We start from the raw sequence: 19,513 nt of genomic DNA on the forward strand, positions 1-19,513 counted from the left end.
AATACCTAATTTTTGTTTATATTTTATATTTATTTTGGTGCTAAATTGCACAGGTTTATTTTTGATGAGGAGTACAATCTGAGTGCTTTACCTCCCTTACGCATGATATATTTTTATTACACATATTCGGAACTCCAGCGCTCGAATACGCTACCTTGCGGTGATTTACAAAACTGCCGATGGAACTAAAACATTGCCACGTTGCGTTCCACGTGTGTCTGTTGACGTAAACACAGGCAGTTTGTTCTGAGTATTTATTAACGCAATCGATGTGTCTTAGTTTGCTTTCAGCTACAGAAATTAATTCGTCCCTTAGTAGTATTCTCGAGCTTCTCAAAATAACGTTAGTTTTCCTTATTTCTTTCAAAAAAGTATTAAATGGTGGAAGCGTAAACAGGAAAACTCTGGATTCACAAAATTGGATAACGTTATACCAGGTAAAAATTTTTATTGTTTTGTATGAATTTGTAAGAATATGAGTTTTTTTAATCTTAAATTAATTTAACTAATCATATTTTACAGCAGCATTTAGTTGGAATGGACAGTATGCAAAATATTTTCTTGAATTTTTTATCGTAGAACAAAATGAAAAATGTTTAACCGAGAAAGAATTTACTTTATTCCTTTTATTCTCAGCTGAAAGGTTTCGCCAAATTTGTTTAGGGTTATAGTTTTGGTATTGTGCGAGCAAAAGTAGCCTTGGCGAGATTTCGCGTTTTTAGTTAAACCATTTTTAATTTTTATCATGAGTGGAATAAAATGATAGTAAGATTACAGAATTCGATAATTAAAAAGAAATAATGGTCAATCAACTGAAAAGAAAACTACCACCATATATAAACTGTGAGTACACATTTTATTTATTTTGTTCTGAGTGAATTTGAATAAATATCAGTTTTTCAATTCGATGAAAAAAAAACGAACTTAACAACATTGACTGGACACTTTTCTTTAACCTAATTCCACATAAATGATTTAAATAACCTTTGTTACTACAGTATCCTACTGAAATAGACAGTATGCAAATAAATTTTCTTGAAAATATTTATCGCAGAACAGATTGAAAAATCCAGAAAGAACGTTAAGAATTTGAACAATAAAAAATAAAAGTTCGCCAAAAATCTGTTTATAGGGTTATGGTTTTAAAATTGTGTGAAAGAATAATGTATCTTGACAAGATTTCGCATATCGGGTAAATCATTTCCATGACGAATGAATTAAATGCATGATTTCTTTGGATATCCAATCATATAGTCATAGAAATAAATTATCTAGTGTTAAACGTTACTCTTGACAGTCTGCCACGTATGTGCACTATGTGACAAAAATGTCAACAAATGCCGGAAATGTCACGAAACTGAACTTAATATGTACTAATGTATAGAAAAACGGTACAAAATGCAAATGCCGTTCGAAGCGAACCAAAAATTTATGAATTCCGAATTCAGCATCGTGAAAATGGCTGCTTCAGAACAACTTACTGTGTGTTCTGCATTAATTGTTTACTTTCGTAATACTTTTTGGTTTCTAATCTCTTTCTATATGGGTCAGAATAACCAAAAGACTTTGAAAAATCTTTTCAAATGAATAAAGCGAAAAAATCATACATACGAACAAAAATCACAACACTTTTAGCATTTTCTTCGTTACCACATGCGTTTGTTTTAGTTTTTAAGTCGGCCATTAGACAGTGACTGCAGTGCCCCCTATAGTTCGTTGGAGTGGAGTCCATTAGTAAAAACGTCACTTCCGCTAGTCCTGGTTCAGTGACGTCATCTTCTTTCATTTCATTCCCATGTTATTCCTACGGAGAAGCTGAGTGAGGTCTATTTTTTGCCAAATTAGAAGATATCATTCAAAATTCTTGGCATTGAAAAGCACTTATTTGGATTCCAGGTAAGTTAAGGTATTAAATGCAACAAGTTTTATGTCATTTTCGGTTCTGGTTTTTTTTTGAGAATTAAATAAAGTTTTGTTTGCGTTTGCTGACTGATGTATTGAACTGAACCACCATGCTAGGAGGAGCTAAGTGAGGTCTAATATATGTGCAATTAGAAAATGTTTTATCGATTTCTTCGGTTTAAAAAGCACTTATTACAATACCAGGTAAGTTGAAGTATCAAATGCAATCGGTCTTATGTTCATTTTAGGTACAGATATTATTTGAGAATTAGATAAGTTTTGTTTACGTTCGCGTATTAAACCATTGAGGCACTATTCTGCATATGTTGTTATTGTTATTGTCACACATTTTCCTTCCGTCAAAAACTACTTGAATTGATGAAAAATTTGCATATTAGATGAATAAAAGTCGCCAAAAAATCCGTATCTCACGAAATTTATGGGGTTTTTTTTCGGTTTTCCTTAACAACATAATGTTTGTTTACATTCGTTGAGGTGTCTAGTGTTGGTGTAATTTTGCCTCTTTTTAAAAAAATTCTGCATATTTCAACTCAGTTATGAAGCTTTTTTTGACATTTCATTGTGTGTTGAAGCATCATATACATAAAGTTTTGTTTATAATCCCTGAATGAACCACCATGATCATGTTCTATATTGTGTTGCTATTATTTTTCTCGCTAAACACATTCGTTACACATTTTTAACGAATTAAAAGCTATTCACATGAGATTAAGTAAACCGTGTTTCCTTAATTTTATGTTTCTTTTTTTTTAAAATAAGATGAATGTTTGTTTACATTCGTGGTACCTAAATCCTTCTACATTATGGTTCCTATGCTGGTACCGTTTATTCTACTGATATTAAATTCTTCCTAGAATTTATTAGTCTTTAATTTTATTCTTATGATTCACAATAAGTTAAAAAAATAAATGCAAGCTATTGTCTATGAACACTAAAATACCCATGTTCTGTGTTGTGACGCATCAATTTTCACTAACCACTGCAGGTTTTCCTTACATTAAAAACCATTTGCATTGGTAATAGATCAGTCAGAGTCAACAAAATGAACTGCATTTCATTCATTTTATGTACTGCTTTTGTTTTTGAGACCAAGACAAGCGTTCGCATTTGTACAGCCGATATCTGCCTGTCCTGAATTATTTCATTTACCATCTGATTTTCTGCTGTAATTTATAGTATTTTTAGATAAGAATTCTATTATATCTCCAACTAAGTTAAAGCCAGGGCTCGAAAATCATGTGTGTGACTTGTTCATGCTCATAGCATATAAAATTTTAAATTGAGATGTTTAATAAATTTCGATGAAGAAAAAGTTGTTGGAGCTACGCATAGTTAATGATACGCTAGAGCAGTACATGGATTCAGAGAGGTTGAAAACCACTGTTCTAGATTACCTCCTCTTAATTTAATTTAACAAAACTTTAAATTGGATGGAAGGCGTTATCAGTAAAAAAGTTTTACTGATACCAGTTTCCAAAAGTTGGCAAGTATGCTAATAATTCCCCCCCTATGAGCAACGGTAGAAATCACTGGCGGTCGGCTAGTCCAAGTGAAAACTGTCGAACCCAAACCCTGATTACCGAATTGACAAACTAGGCTGTTGCCTAGGATCCCAAAAGGCCCGTAACTATTTTGGCTAATGGTTAAAATTGTAAGGATTGACTACAGAGGAACCTCGTCAGCTTAGGGCCTCCTGATATCTTAATCCGGTGTCCTGGTCCCACCACCATGAAATAGGGTTTAAGTCCCTGAAACTAAAGTCAGTGCAAACCTAACCTGGCAGCCTTGTGAAGTCTATGCAGATCCTAATCACAGCATTGTGATGCTGTCAGGGTGTCGAGTTAGGCTTGCTCCAACAATGGTAGTTGATGATCATCCCTAATTCAGAAACATCATATTATTTACAGCTTTAAATTTTTATTTTTAATTTGCAGTAATTGTGTTTGATTAAACTGAGGTAAATTTTTCTCGGATGAATTTTTAATTAAAGCCAAAAATAACTACATTTTGAAGATTTTACAAAAAATTAAAATTTAAGTAAAATGGTTACAATTTGATGTATTAACACATTTCTAGTTTAACTATATTTTGTGTTCATTCTGTTAACGGGCTAGTTACTTTTTCTAAGGATTTCTAAAACTGCTACTAGCATATATTGAATACTCTTGGATTTTTATTTCATATCTGATTATATGTGAAATATTTATGATTTTGTATTCTGTATTCAACATTTAACAAAGCAACTGTCAAAAATTAATTAGAGTTATTAAAACTTAAAACATTGTGTGCAATTAGTTTTGTGAGTGGTGGCACTAGCCATACATTTCAAAATGTACCTTTTTTCGTAACGTTTACAAGTTTTTAATATGTCACAAAATATCACAATACAGATTTACAAATTGTTATTCAATGTTTCGTGTACAAATTTTCTGAAGTTGAATTCATGGAAAAGTTCTGAATTTTTTTCAATTTTTATTTCAGAACTTGGTTTTTTTTCAAATCTCGAGAAAAGTGCTGGTGAGAGAATACTTCTTGCTAAAGAAGCAAACTCTCCAGAATTTCAAAATAAGATGTCCTTCCTTTATGATGCTCATGGTTTATATATTATGGGGAATGTTCATGCAAGCATGAAAGAAAAGTTGTACACTGTATAGGTAATGAAACTTTAGAAAAGCTCTCGGAACAATAATTTTATAATTTGTTCTCTGTTGTAGCATTCTTGAGTTATTTCGATTATTTACAGCTCATAATGATCATTTAATTTTACTTCTATCATTTTCTGAGCTGTTTTAAGGAAAAAAAATAGCCTAGGTCAAACAAAATTAAACGTATAATGCTATGTGTATTTATTTTTTATTATTCAGTGTTCTAGAACTTGCACTTGTTTTATTTTCTCACATATTGATTTTTTCCAACTTTTTCAATCAATGACACTTAATTGAAAGTAATTGCTTTACGTATTAAATGAAATTGAAAGAATTTAATACCTTACATTTAAAAAAAACCACGAGAAAGAAAGCTTGAAGTAGTGAAATCTGTCAGTCAGTACAAATCCTAGCATAAAATAATTATGATAGACTTATTATTCAAACAATGTGTTAGGCCCCCTTCAGGCTCGAGCCAACAGGTGTCTTTTCCCCACCCCTCCTGCCACTAGTAATATCTCTTGCCCCAAAACAGAGGAGAGGTTCACCTACCTTTTGCCCTCTAGTTGGCTCCAAATTTTTAATCTGGCACTTACATCCCTTTGCTTCTCACTGTTTCAATTGCGGATTTCAGGTCAGTGGGTTTGAGAGTCGACTGTATGTACTTTACAAGACATGTTTTTCATTTACATTTTTAAAATGCACTATGATATATTTATACATTAGATAGTTTTTTTTTTTTTTTTGTAGATTTTCTTGAATGAAAATAGCAAAATAGTTTAAATATTCCTACTGTTACCTTTTTTAGAACATTGGTACAACTTTTCAAATTAAGAAAAAATGTTAGGTACAGATTCCAAATTTTCAAATTATCCTTGGAATGAGTGATCGAATCAGTAGTATTTATTATCTGTCACATTTAAAAAAACAGCCGATTTTTATCTGTACCATTCACAACAACTGCATCACCATGGTTTAAATTTCCAAAATCTCAGTTCCATACCATGATTTTTTCTTTAAATTACTTGATATGGTTGTAGTAGATTTATTAACTGAAAATGAAATTTGTTTCCTATATTTCTACAATTCTTATTATCATAATGTCTTTTGTGTATACATTTTTGGTAGTTAGTATAAAATGTGAATATATATTAGTTCCTTTTTCAGATGGCATTGTTAAATGGTTTGATTTGTCACACCTGACTACAGAAACAAGGCTCAGCTACATTTGATACATCACAGATACAGCATACATGCATTTCATGGTTATGAGGAGGCCTTTTCTTCAATGCAAAAGAAGTGAGCTTATTGATGACATCTGGCAGAAAACAGAATGTAGACAAAAAAAAAAAAATGTAATAAATGTAAATAAATGCAGCGGCTTACCGCAATGCAAATTTATATGAACCTTTGATATCTTTTAATGGATTCCTGAAAATCATAGACAGCTGGTACACCACAAAAGTGGGGGTTAATAGAAATGAAGAGGCTTCAGGGTCCCCAAAGCTGTACTTGTACTGTAAAATTGGGTTATATTAGTTTTTAACATTACTTGCTAAAAGAGCCTCTATAAATATGAAACATAGCATTAAAAATTTCATTGGATGACCATTGTAAATTACCCATTTCCAATTAACAAGTAGATTTGTAATTTTTTTTTATGAAATATATATTAAACCACCCTGTAAAAATCACTTTTCAATCCATCATTAATATTTAGCTCTATGAAGTGAGTGAGCAGTTTCCCCTACCGTACGAGAAGCCTGTATTGAAAACATAACAATATTGGAAGCTAGTGAAAAATAGTCGGGGGGGGGGGAAAGATTCTCTTTAATCTTCCTACCAAAACAACATTGGATAAACAATGTATCTACATCGGTTACCATTGCAGGGACAGCATAAACCAAAACAACTTTACATCATTAGATTACTCATAATTGTGTAAACATTCATGATAGGAAAAAATTATTAAATCAACACAATTAAAATTAATTAAAAAAAATAGTCCATCCCATTTACTTTTGTCTTTCAAAAGAGAGTTTCCCAAAAATTTATACTTAAATAATTCACTTTGAGGATAAATGCATTTCTTAATTAAATACCCGTTGAAAAAGAAAGGCATAAAAAGTAAGACAGGTATGGAAACTTGTATATTTTAAATAAGTATAATTCTTTTGAATGTTAGATATTTTGTGCAAAAATATTCAATTTTTTTTTACATAAAACTTTTTATTTTTTGCATACATTTATAATATGTACATTTTCAATACAAACACCTTAAGCTGTAAGCGAATGTCAGTTCATATGAAAAACTTATTGCTAGGTCAATGACTCCAGACACTCCGGTTGTGATGACCTAGAAGGAAAAAATGCTGCATACAAATCCTTTTTTAGTATGAAAGGTTTAAAAAAGATGGTTGTTACTCCATTCTGTGGAGTTTGGCCTTGAAAATAAGAATATATTAAGTAAGAACTTTTGAGAGATAGTTTTAACTTTTGAGGGAATTTTACATTAGATATGCATGCAATAAAGCTGTAAAAATAAGGATATTTGTCAATTTGGAAATGTTCTTCCATCCGAGAATCGAGCAGGAAACTAAAAGAAAATAAAATTATGTTAGGAAATTGAGCTATTTTGAGTAAAAATATTCAAATATTTTTTTTTTAAACCAACAGTGATAAACAGAAAAAATATTAACACTAACGGCTAAAATAGTTTACTTTCTCAGGGTTGCCAACCTCTCCGCTTTGAGCGTAGTTGCTCCGCTAAATCTTAAAACTCTGCCCCCTCCGACATTCTCGTTCAATTTAAAATTTTTTTTTCTTTTTTTCTTCCCTAATTGAGATGATCGAAAGAGCATGTCTTCAGTATTGTTCGTCAAAATGTTACTGATTACCGTTGCAACCTAAGATATGACACATTACAAGAGTTGCTTTTTGAAAAATGTGCTTCTAGGGCAGGGGATAAGTTTTGCTACAATTCTATGTTTGGTGATGAGGAATTTAAAAAAGCCAAAAAGGCCACCTATCTGTTATTAAAAAAATAACCAATTTTACCATTACCATACCATTTCCTAGTTATTTCCGAGTTTTTTTCTTTAGTTAAGTGCAACAATTCACAGGTATGTATGTTAAAACTTAGTTAGCGACTATGTTAAATACTTTGTTGATACAATTTTAAATACCTTTTACCTAAGACAATTTTAAAATGCTATGCTAAAGTGGTCAAATGCTGCTCTCAATTTTTTTCAGTGCTCCTCTTGCTATTCTTGAAATGTTGGCAACCCTGCTCTCTTGTTCAGAAGAATACTTATTTGAATCGGCACTTTCTATACTTTGCCTCAATTTATGTTAATGCCATACGTCATAAACTTAGAAGAAGAAAGGAAACTGAAAAGGAAAGAAATTTAAATGTAATATCTAAGTGCTAACAATAAAATTACTTTGAATGTGAAAATATTAGTAAGTAACAATCTGTATACTATAACATTAATTCATTGTATACATAAATACGGGTTTATTAACAAATTGTCCAATTATTTACAGTTGCTAAGTTATTCGGCAGAACCTAATGTTCGGTTTGTTTTGCGAGTCAAATAGTTCAGTGACCCCAATACCAACAAATATTTGGTACATCCCTATTTGCTAATCAAATTCATTTACCATGCATAAAGCTAAATATATCCCCTATATAGGAGCTAGGGTATACTACCAGGTCGAGATTAAAAAACGGTCTGGGAGGAAAAACGTGATTAAAACTTTTTTGCGCATACTTCTTGACAAATACAGAACGTGTCTGTGACACGAACTAGTAAAAGTAACGCAAGGAAATTATTATAACTGTGGGATCAAATATATTTTTTAATACACGCTAATGACAATTGTGGTAACATTTAAAGCTCAAAACCAAATATCAAAATAATTTGATATATAACCAAATATGGTAACCTTTCTCTCAAAGAAGACCACAGAAAATGCAAACCACAAGTGTGGATTCAGAGGAAGAAGGGGGGGGAGGTCGTAACCTTCCTTCAAATATATCAGATAAAACCTTTGCAAAAACCGATGAATATTATTTGACTGTCCGAGAAAATTATTATTTGACTAAGTGGGGATTGTTAACATTGCGTTTAAGGGAAAATATTTGGTTCCCGGAGGTTAGCTACCCGATTAAACGGGGCTGACAGTATTTAAAATTTTCGAATGAAGTTACCTCTTCGATTTCCTCACGTGAGTTCTCTTGCAGGATACCTACTTATATAATTATTTAGCAGTAATATAGGTAAAAAGTAATAAATATGTCAGGTTCTTGAATGACCCAACAGATTTTAACTAAATATACTTTTAATTTTTATTGTATAAAATAATTTAAAAAATTATGCATAGATATTAACATAATAAAACTAAATTATCTTATATTTACGTTCCAATTTCTTTCTGCTTCTCATCTTTTGGGAATCTAAGCCATCACGCTCACTGAAGTGATTGCAAACGGGTACAAAAAATTCACGGTTCTGAAGGAAAAAAGGAATATATCAAAAGATGTATTTAAATACAACTAAGCAGATAAAATGTTCCAATCAAAATATTCAAAAATTATCAGATTTATAAGTAAACAACACATTTCATTTAAGCAATTTTCAGCACATATTCTTAGAAATCATCTTTAATGACATTGAAAAATGAGTGTTGGCTAAAAGTCTTATACTGAATGTATTAGGTAACAAAATACTTGGAATTTTGATAGTAAAAGCCAGTGTAGAACGGCTTAAAGACCGACACTTTTCCTAGAATCCCATTACATTTTTGAAGCAAAATGCAGAGTTGCCCTTTTTCCTCACTTTGTCTACTTTGGGTATTGTCGCAATCACATAATTTTTTTTAAATGTAAACCTATTACAGTCAACCCTCATTTATTGCAGTTAATTCGTTCCAGACTTTATCGCGATAACGGAATTTCCGCGAAGTAGGATTCTGTATATATTTTTCTAATTAGAGCGCATAACATTCACTTATGGCACTTTAAATAGGTTATCATAGTTAGAGCCCCCTAGACATAAAACAGCATCCTTAGCCACCACTACATTTGTATTACTTAATATATTGCACAAAATATGAGAAAATTAGATATGTTAGACGTAATAGATACTACATTGTTAATTATTGAGAAATAAAATATACACACATGCAGTTCTTACACACTACTACTACATGAAATTACTGAATACACTACTACTAGTCTATGAGAAACCTCAACTTGTTCAATGATGAATCAATTGCCCATTAGTGACCATAGCAGCCCCTGTTCTTCCTCTACATTTACATATACAACTTAAAAAGCTAGTTCAACACCATTTACAGATGTATTTATCCCCTAAGTAAATAATACAGTGATTTATACTTTCCAGTTAGTGCTTAACGATTAAAATGAGAAAGCGATTCCTTACACTTTCTTCGGCAATTTTATACCTCCACTCCCTTAACTGCTACAACTTGCCCCTCAGACCTTACTTAAAAGTTTACCTTATTTAAAAGACATATACTTTGTAATTCTTTTGTAGAAAAAAGTTTACACGAGTGCATAAGGAAGGCTAATTACTATATTTGGAAAAAAAAACTACAAAAAACCATGATGTAGTGAAGCCGCGAAAGTCGAAGCACAAAGTACAAGGGACGACTGTAATAAAATACTAAGAACAAATTAATAAAAGTAGAAAATAACACCAACACAGCAAATGATATATAGGTTCAACAAATGCGGACAAATGTCTTGCTGTCAAGAACAAATAGCGGTATATCAAATGTATGGAATACGTATATGTATTTTGTAACTTTAGTTTAAAACTTTTACCCATGCAAATGCTTTGTAATCCAAGAAAAACCTGCAGTGATTAGTGAACAGTGAAAATTGAAGCATCACAACATGGAACATGGGTAATTAAGTGAACATAGAATATACTTTAAAATTATTGTATTTCTTGCTCTAACTTACTTTGAACCAAAATAATAAAACTTACGGCTAATAAATTCTAGGAAGAAATTGATACCTGCAGAATAAACAGAACCGGTAAACGATATAACGTAGGATATCGGTACCACGAATGTAAGCAAACGTTCATTTTATTGTAAAAAACAGAAAAAAAAACCATAAAACTAGGGAAATGCCGTTTATTTTGTGATTTTGACTTATTTAATCTCAATATAACTCGCTTTTAATGGGAGAAAAATGTGTGAGGAATTCGTTTAGAGTTAAAAATAGTAGCAACACAACGTGGAGCATGGTGGTTCATTCAGTGATGATAAACAAAATTTTTTGATATATGCATTGCATATGATGCTTTAACATACTATGAAATGTCATAAAAAGTTTCATAACTGAGTTGAAATATGCAGAATATTTTAAAAAACTGGCAGAATTACCACCAACACTACATCTCTACGAATGTAAACAAACATTTATGTTATTCTGAAAAACCGAAAAAAACCCCCAAAAATTTCGTGAATTACGGATTTTTTGGAGACTTTTACTCATTTAATATGGAAGTAGTTTCATCAATTCAAATAGTTTTTGATTGAAGGAAAATTTGCGACAATAATAGTAACACTACATGCAGAATGGTGGCTCAATGATTCATTACGCGAACGTAAACAAAACTTTATTTAATTCTCAAATAAAATCTGTGCCTAAAATGAACATAAGACTGATTGCATTTGATACTTCAACTTACCTGGTACTGAAATAAGTGATTTTTAAACAGAAGAAATAGATAAATCTTTTCATAATTCCACATATATTAGATCTCACTTAGCTCCTCGTAGAGATAACATAGGAACGGCATGATGGTTCACAAACTGCTGAACCAGGCAGCTCGGAAGTGACGTCACACTAATGCACTCCGTTGCGAATATGAACAATACATGAAAGAATTTGCATCACAAAGAAGGGAAAGTACAACCGGAGCAAGGGTGGGAGTCGAACCCACCACCTCAAGTGCCAACGTCAAGCAGTCACTCAGACCGCTCGGCCATTGAGGCCCCAATTTTTGTTTCCGTTCCGCATTCGAATACCGACAACTGATAGGCTATTTGGCAACCAGTTACGTATCCGCTTTGTTTGGCGGCTAGGCTACTGTAGGAAGATTTTAGAGCTGAAAGAGAAAACGTGGCGTGTGGAGTGTCAATTTTGGAAGTTGCGAGACATACGGTTTGTACGTGTGGAGTTTTTCATCCTGGATATTTTTTCTTTTATTATTCAAGACGGTAAGTCCCGTTTTATTTTTGATATGATATTGGGAAAATGAAAAATTCTTCGAAGAGAAAAGTAGAAAATGAGGAAGGCGTAAATAGCAGAGAAAAGGAAATAAAAAAAGATACTAACGTTTACGAACCTGCAATAAACATAGTAGAAAAAGCAAAAATTGCATTTGAAAATGGTTGTGAGAGCATCAAACTTATAATCTCGGGAGTAACGGATAAGATTCCCACAAATAATACAAAAATATTCAACGAACAGCTGGACAAAATTGTTACCACAGAAGACACAATCAAACTTACAGGCAAGCAAAACCTAGTCATAACTACAAAAAACATAACAACGGTAAAGAATATCTTCAAAACAAAAAAAATAGGTGAAAAAGAAATAACCTCCAGAATTATAGACGAAACCCTCACCTCAAAATACATAGTTAAAAATGTTGATACAGAAATTAAATTAGAAGAAATAGCAGAATATTTGGCAAAAGATAGCGTACAAGTCGCCCAAATAATAAGGTTTAATAAGAAAGGATCTAAAGAACCAATCCCGGTCATATTAGTTAAAGAATTCGGAAAAACAGAGAGAAAAGAAATCAAAATAGGCAGAATATTATACAAAACTCGAAAATATATCGAACAGCCAAAAGTGTGTTTCAACTGCCTTAACTTAGGTCACCAAAAAAAAGACTGTAAGGGGAAAACGAAATGCCTTACATGTGGAGGCGACCATGAAAAATGTGACAACGAACCGAAATGCATAAGATGTGGAGATAAACACCTTTCAACAGACAAAAATTGCCCGATCATCAAAGAAAAAATCAAAAGAAACACTCAAGCAGCCCCTAATCCGGTCAATACAATTAAAACTTGGGCCAATATTGCAACATCGAAAGAACCAACAAACGAAAACAATAAAGCTGAAAATAAGAAAAATAATACACCAATCACCATAACGGATCTTAGCACAAAACTAGACAGAAAAGATAAAGAAATTAAGGAATTAAGAAGTGAAATCGAGGGGAAACTAAAAATCTTAATTTCACTAATCAACCAAAACAAACAACATCCTTGCGAAAACTGTACTTTGAAAAACTCGGAAATAGAACACTTAAAAATTGAATTATTCAAACTTAAACATTCCGTTGCGGGTGAACCACCACTACCGGATTTACCTTTCTCAAGTCACTTTGAGCAAGACGCCTATCACGAAAACGACATCAATATTTCTTAGGACTCTTTTTTCTCCCTTTTTCTCGTATATTTTTTATCATGTTCTGGTTTAATTTTCTCTTATGTTGGAATATTCGTGGACTTTTCGCCAACTTTGATTACATTAAATTCCTAATAGCCTGGACTAACCCATCCATTATCTGCCTTCAAGAAACCTGGTTACCAGATAATAAAATTCCCGGTCTAAGAGGTTATGTGGCCTACTATAAAGAAAAAGATTTTCCGCATAGAGGAGGTGGATTATGCACCTACGTCAAAAGTACCCTACCTTCATACAGTATTCCTAGCGTAATAAATGGCATGGAAACACTCAATATAAAAGTAGTCTTACACAAAAAAACCTATAATATAATTAACTGTTACAGACCCCCTGGAGTCATTGGAGAGGACACAATAGAGGGATTAAACAGTTTAATAAACGACTCATCTCTCTTTGTTGGAGACTTCAATGGGAGAATTCAAAGCATAGGGGATCGACTCACATCTCCTAGTGGAAGAAAAATAGAAGATTGGACTCTCGACAATAACCTACTAGTTTTAAATGACGGTGTACCAACGAGACTAAACAAAGGGGTTGAAGACGGAATATTAGATCTTGCAATCATTGAAAGCAGTATGGTCAATAACTTCTCATGGATAAGGTTAGATGAACACGGCAGCAGCGATCACTTCCCTTTTTTAGTAAAATCAAATACAGGAAAAAGAGAAGATTCTTACACAACCAAATCCTACACAAACTGGGAAAAAGCCACAAAAGCAATGGAAGACAAATTTAAGTATGCTACCCCCTCCAACTCAATAGACGGTAATTATGGTTTTATCACCAATAATATTAGAGAAATTATAAAGCTCCATTCAGTTAACATACGCTTCAAGAAAAATAACAATAACTTATGGTGGAACATACGGTGCGCCAAATTAAAAAAAGACAGAGATAAAAAACGACACAAGGCAAAAAGAACTATGTTAATAGAAGACTGGATCGATTACAAAAAAGCAAATGCCATCCTCAAAAATAACATAAAAAAGACTAAAAGAAAATTTTGGGCAAAACAAAATTTTAATATTAACAACCCACAAGAACTCTACAGAAGTGTTAACAGAATTAAAAAGAATCTTGAACAAGAATCTATATCAAACAATTTAACAATAGAAAGTAACGGAAAGAAAATCACGGAAACAGACGAACAAGCTAACCTTTTCGTTAAAAATTTCTCAAATAGAGAAAGTAATAGCGAAGTCATTAACAAAATTAATATCGCCCCACAAGAAGGAGAATGCATTATATCAAATGAGATAACAGTTGAAGAAATAAAATATGCATTAAAAACGACAAAAGATAAAACCCCGGGCTCAGACCAAATAACCAATAAAATGCTAAAACACTTGCCAGACAGGGGCATAGAACAGATAAGAGATATATTCAATCAAAGCATACAAAGCGCTAAAATTCCAGAAGACTGGAAACTAACAAAGATAATTCCAATCAAAAAACCGGGGAAAAACCCAAACCAGGTTTCCAGCTACAGACCAATAGCCCTAACCCAGAATCTGAGCAAACTAATAGAAAAAATCATTTTAAACAGAATCAATAAAAGTATTTCAACCAACCTATTCCCCAACTACATCTATGGTTTCGTAAAAGAAAGGGGTACAGAAGACTATCTCTTCGACCTATACAACTTAATTAATTTTCTCAGAATTAAAAAAAGATTTATTTACGCCATTGCTCTTGATATCAAAGGTGCCTACGACAACGTCTGGACGCCAAAACTAATCCAAAAACTAATTCGCGCTAAAATCGATCACAAAATCATCAGGTGGGTTCAAAATTTTCTGTTTGACCGAAAAATTATTGTTCATTGGAACAAAAAAACCTCTGAAAGCATGACCATTAATCACGGAATAACACAAGGAGCTATCCTTTCACCTTTCTTATTTAACTGCTTTATGTCAGACATTGGTGATTACATCAGAAACGGAAGAATCTTCTGCTATGCAGACGATGTAACAATCATCATATCAGGGAAAAATAAAGAAGAAGCAGAGGAGAATCTAAAAGAAAATCTGTTGGCCCTAGAACAGTGGAGCAGAGAAAATAAAGTGATACTATCAGCAGAGAAAAACAGTGTTGATAGACTTTTCCCCAAAAAAAGAAAAAAATGCTAATAACTTTCACTTACAGGGATCGAACATCAAATGGTCCACAAACCATAAAATTCTGGGCGTTATATTCCAAAACAATCTAAAATGGAACGAACATACAAGATACCTAAGTGGTAAAATGAGGAAAATGTTAAATGTCATAAATTGGCTAGGAAGCTTCCAATCTGGCACTAGCTATATTAACACACTCAGAGTTCTCAAACAAACCTTGATAGCCAAGGCTGATTACGGAAGCATAATAAGAGTTAAAGATACAAAATTAAATCAGAATCAGATTGAAGTAATCGAAAATAAAGCCATTCGCAAAGCTCTTGGAGTGAACACCTTTGCACCAAATAAATTAATAAGATATATTACTAAAACGGAAAATATCAAAAACAGAATTAAATGGAATTACATAAAATTCATCTGTAAACAAAAATTCAAAAAGAACAAAAATTACTCCTCCTCAACCAAAATAATCCTAAAGAATCAGCCGTATATGACAGAAATTATCACAGACCTAGAAAGAATTCAAAAAGAAACGAAAATTCTTGAAAATTGGGCATGCAGGGAAACTATAAAAACGTATAACGATACGAATAATATTGATTTCGTTCTGAACGAAGAATTATTCCAAACCTCTACACTAGACTTCATCATAAAACAATCCTTTGAAGAATTTATAAGACAATACCCAAATTATCAAATCTGGGCTACGGATGGCTCAAAATTAAATAACACAGCCTTTTCGGTACTAAACAAAAGTGAAAGGATCGAAAGAAAATTAAAAATTCCATCTTATTGCTCAGTATATACTGCGGAGCTTACTGCAATTTGGTATGCAGCTAAATTCCTAATCAAGCATGAGTCCCCAGCGATAATTTTATCTGACTCACTAAGTGCAATAACGGCACTAAAAGAAAAAAATCGAAACGAAGAAATACTAATTTACAATACAAGATACCATTTATTGGAAATAGCAAAGAAGACAGAGATTAAAATAATCTGGGTACCCGGGCACAAAGGGATACCGGATAACGAAATAGCCGATAACTTAGCAAAACAAGCTGAATCATGTCCCGAAACACCTATGATACCTATCAGTACCTGGAAAGACGTTCATAACTATATTAAAAAAGAGAGGATCAAAGAAATGTTGAGAATTTGGGAGAACTCAAAATATTACAAAAGATTCAAAGATGTTGAAAAGTCAATAAACCAAAATTACAAATGGATAAAAAACCGAAAAGAAGAAACAAAACTAAATAGAATATTAACTGATTCCTATCTAACAAAAGAGAAGCTTTTCAAAATAAGGAAATCAAACTCCCCCCTTTGTGATACGTGCCAAAAGATCGAAAATTCTGATCATATCATTTGGAATTGTGATAAAAACAAGGACCAAAGAACAGTTATACTAAATCAATTATCTACTAATGGATTTAAATTTTCTGACATTTTTTGCCAAGAGGCCCTCAAAATCCCAAGCCATGGGAGGGGCATCCTGGCCTTGTTCTGAGATTGTCTTGTCGGGGAGCGCCTTTTATCCACGACTGAAGAGAAGCTCCTATTTTACATATTTTCCTTTCCTCCTGTTCTGAATTTTTACATAACCTGTTTCAAAATGAACTTATTTGGTTTTATATATTACTAATAGAGGAAAAAAAAAATTATATATAAATGCATTAACATATAAAAGTGTTTCCTTTTATCACTAAATGTTATGAAATTTTACTATTATATGTAATGGAGGCAAAGCGCTACGTACGCAGCCCTCATCATTTTATGTTATGGGTATTAAACCCACGAAGAAGAAGAAGAAGAAGAAGAACTAAAATTTTAGGAGAGAAGGAACTGTTTTTTCATTGCTCTCATCGGAAGCGCTGCGCCTAAGCGCTTAATGAAAAATAAAAAATATTTGCGTCAAGTTGCGTCTTTTTATTATATTTTTTAAGGTTTAATAAAATAAATAGGATTTCTTTAGAAGACACAAGAACTGTGTTCTGGTGAAATTAATGCCTGATTCTAGTTTTCTTTTCGCTTTTAGTTTATTGCTCTATTTTATGTATATCTGTTTGATGAATTTGTATGTCGATATTTTTAGAAATAAGAGTTTCAGTGCAGCTGAAATCTTTAGGTATCTACTCGAGGGCACTTACTTAGTAAGAAAGACAACGTTGAAATTTAACAGTTTTTAATTTTTTTTTTTTTTTTTTTTTGATGATAAAATATGGTCCTCCTCGGCTTGATTCAGAAGGATGGGCACAATGCACCAAATTCTCAACTAATACATTGAAATTCGCATTCAGTGAAATAACATGTGTTTCACGTTGATGAATGTCGTGACGAATTTCCTATATTGAGCGTGTTCTAAGAAAATTTTAATTTAAAATGAAAGTCTCTGATCATCTAAAGTTACTATTTACCTTTTCTATGCCTCCTCTCCCCTCCCCTCCTTTTCTTACAGAGAAATTAAAGAGATTATTTCTCTAAAAATAATTGATTGTTATGTATTCACAAAACATCTGAGCATTAAAAAATATCTTTTTTTTTTCTTCTTTCACACAATTTTTTCTACATCTTTAATTTTCCTGCTTGAATAAAGATATCAAAATAAAATTAGATCATTTATTCATGCAATCCTTTTCTTCCCTTATTTTTTAATATTTTTTTTTAAATCAAGAAATGAATACAAACTTTGGTTTGTATTTACTATGCTTTAAAAGCAGTTTGTGCCTGCTAAATAGAGTTTGAAAATCAAACTCTGTGTGAGTGTAGTGAATACTAATAGCTGCGAATTCTGCCACCAGCTGCCCGGTTCCCGGCTGTGACGGTAGCGGACACATAACAAGAAAGTTTCAGTCGCATCGAAGGTATTTCTCCCGAGCATTGTATCTCCTGTTCTTCCATTTTTCTCCTTTTTATGCTCGCGCATGCACTATGTATATGGTGTTCATTACCATGTCTCAGAATCCTCATTATTTTTCCATTAAATTTATCAAAAAAGCTTTGGCATCAAGCAGCGTTCAATACACCCTAATTTCTTGATCTTTCAAAACACTCTGTTTTGACTCATGCCTCCCATAAAAAATTTTATTTGATTTTTATTATTCCTCAACTATTTATTATTGTTATTTTAAAATTATTTTAGGTATTTATTTTGAAACAGTAATTAACATTTAAAATTTTTATCTGAATAATCAGCAACTAAATTTAAAATGTGATGCTTGTGATCATTATAGACTACAATAGATTTCTACCGAAAGATTATGAGTTTAATCTACTGAAGAGTGATTTAAATGCAGAAGTAGTTCAGTCTTCTGGTTTTTCCTGCAAGTGTTTCTAAAATATGAAACCCAACTAAAGTTAACTATTGTTATTAATTTCCAACTTATTAGGAATTTTTCAACTCATGTCAAGCTTCTGTACAAAATCTTAAGCTTTCAACTTTTCCTGTCTTAAATATTGGTTTAAAATCCTCATGATTGAATTAAGACTCAAAACCTTACACCAGGGTTAGAAATTTAAAAAAATTAAGTCACTAGTCCAAAGAACCAGTAACTACCAAATTTCTCAAATCTGTACAAAGTTTTAGTAGCCCATTATTAGGTCTTGGTTTTAAATGATGAAGAATAAAAGAAAAAGTCAAGCAAAATTTTAAGGACAAGTGAAGTAAATTAGCAGTTTTAAATAGACATCTCAGTGATTGTAGAAGAGAAAAATAATAGGCATCTTTCTGTGTGTTCCATCATACTACTTCAATGTTTTATATTTTTAATGTTGAATAGCACAGGTGTAAGCAAATTGCTTACTTTTTTAATTAAGACAAAATCTTACCTGTGTTAATGCTGTAGAATTTTCCAAATCTATCTTTTGTTGCAATAACCTAAAACATAGTAAACAAAAGTGCAAACTTGATCTCTTTATTTTCAAAATATGATGATGCTTAAGATTTTTTGAAAGGAAAACAAAAAAAAAAAAAAAAAACTACATTGGTCCCATGGACTAGTAAAATTTATATTTTGCTGGTCCAATGAATGTTTTTGTTGTCTTGAACTGTGGACTACTGTTAATTTCAAGCTCTGTTACACCCTAAAAAACTGAATGTAATTTGTAGCATATCCATCATAATTTTCTGTTACTTAAGTTAAGATACACTTTAACCTTCTATTTTATATTCAGTCTATTTGATAAAACAGTAAAATAAGAATGCAGTTAGTATTCGTGTAAAATCCTCCTTAAATTTCCAAAAAAGTTGAACAGCATAAACAACTTTAAATGTTATTTCTCAACATAATTTTTCATATTCCTAC

General features: G+C 32.1%; 2 long non-coding RNA genes across 2 annotated transcripts; one reads left to right on the top strand and one right to left on the bottom strand.

Annotated features, from left to right (window-relative positions):
• Nucleotides 1-1,808: 1,808 nt before the first annotated feature.
• Nucleotides 1,809-5,941, top strand: LOC129228123 (uncharacterized). The gene is made up of 3 exons (XR_008580889.1): nucleotides 1,809-1,896; nucleotides 4,405-4,577; nucleotides 5,736-5,941. It is a non-coding gene; the product is annotated as an uncharacterized LOC129228123 (long non-coding RNA).
• Nucleotides 5,942-6,797: 856 nt separating this feature from the next.
• LOC129228004 (uncharacterized) lies at nucleotides 6,798-11,419 on the bottom strand. Its single transcript, XR_008580883.1, has 3 exons — nucleotides 11,297-11,419; nucleotides 8,992-9,082; nucleotides 6,798-7,164 (listed from the first exon to the last, which is right to left on the bottom strand). It is a non-coding gene; the product is annotated as an uncharacterized LOC129228004 (long non-coding RNA).
• Nucleotides 11,420-19,513: the final 8,094 nt, after the last annotated feature.

Source organism: Uloborus diversus, chromosome 8 (genome assembly GCF_026930045.1).
Source record: "Uloborus diversus isolate 005 chromosome 8, Udiv.v.3.1, whole genome shotgun sequence".
Classification (NCBI taxonomy): domain Eukaryota; kingdom Metazoa; phylum Arthropoda; class Arachnida; order Araneae; family Uloboridae; genus Uloborus; species Uloborus diversus.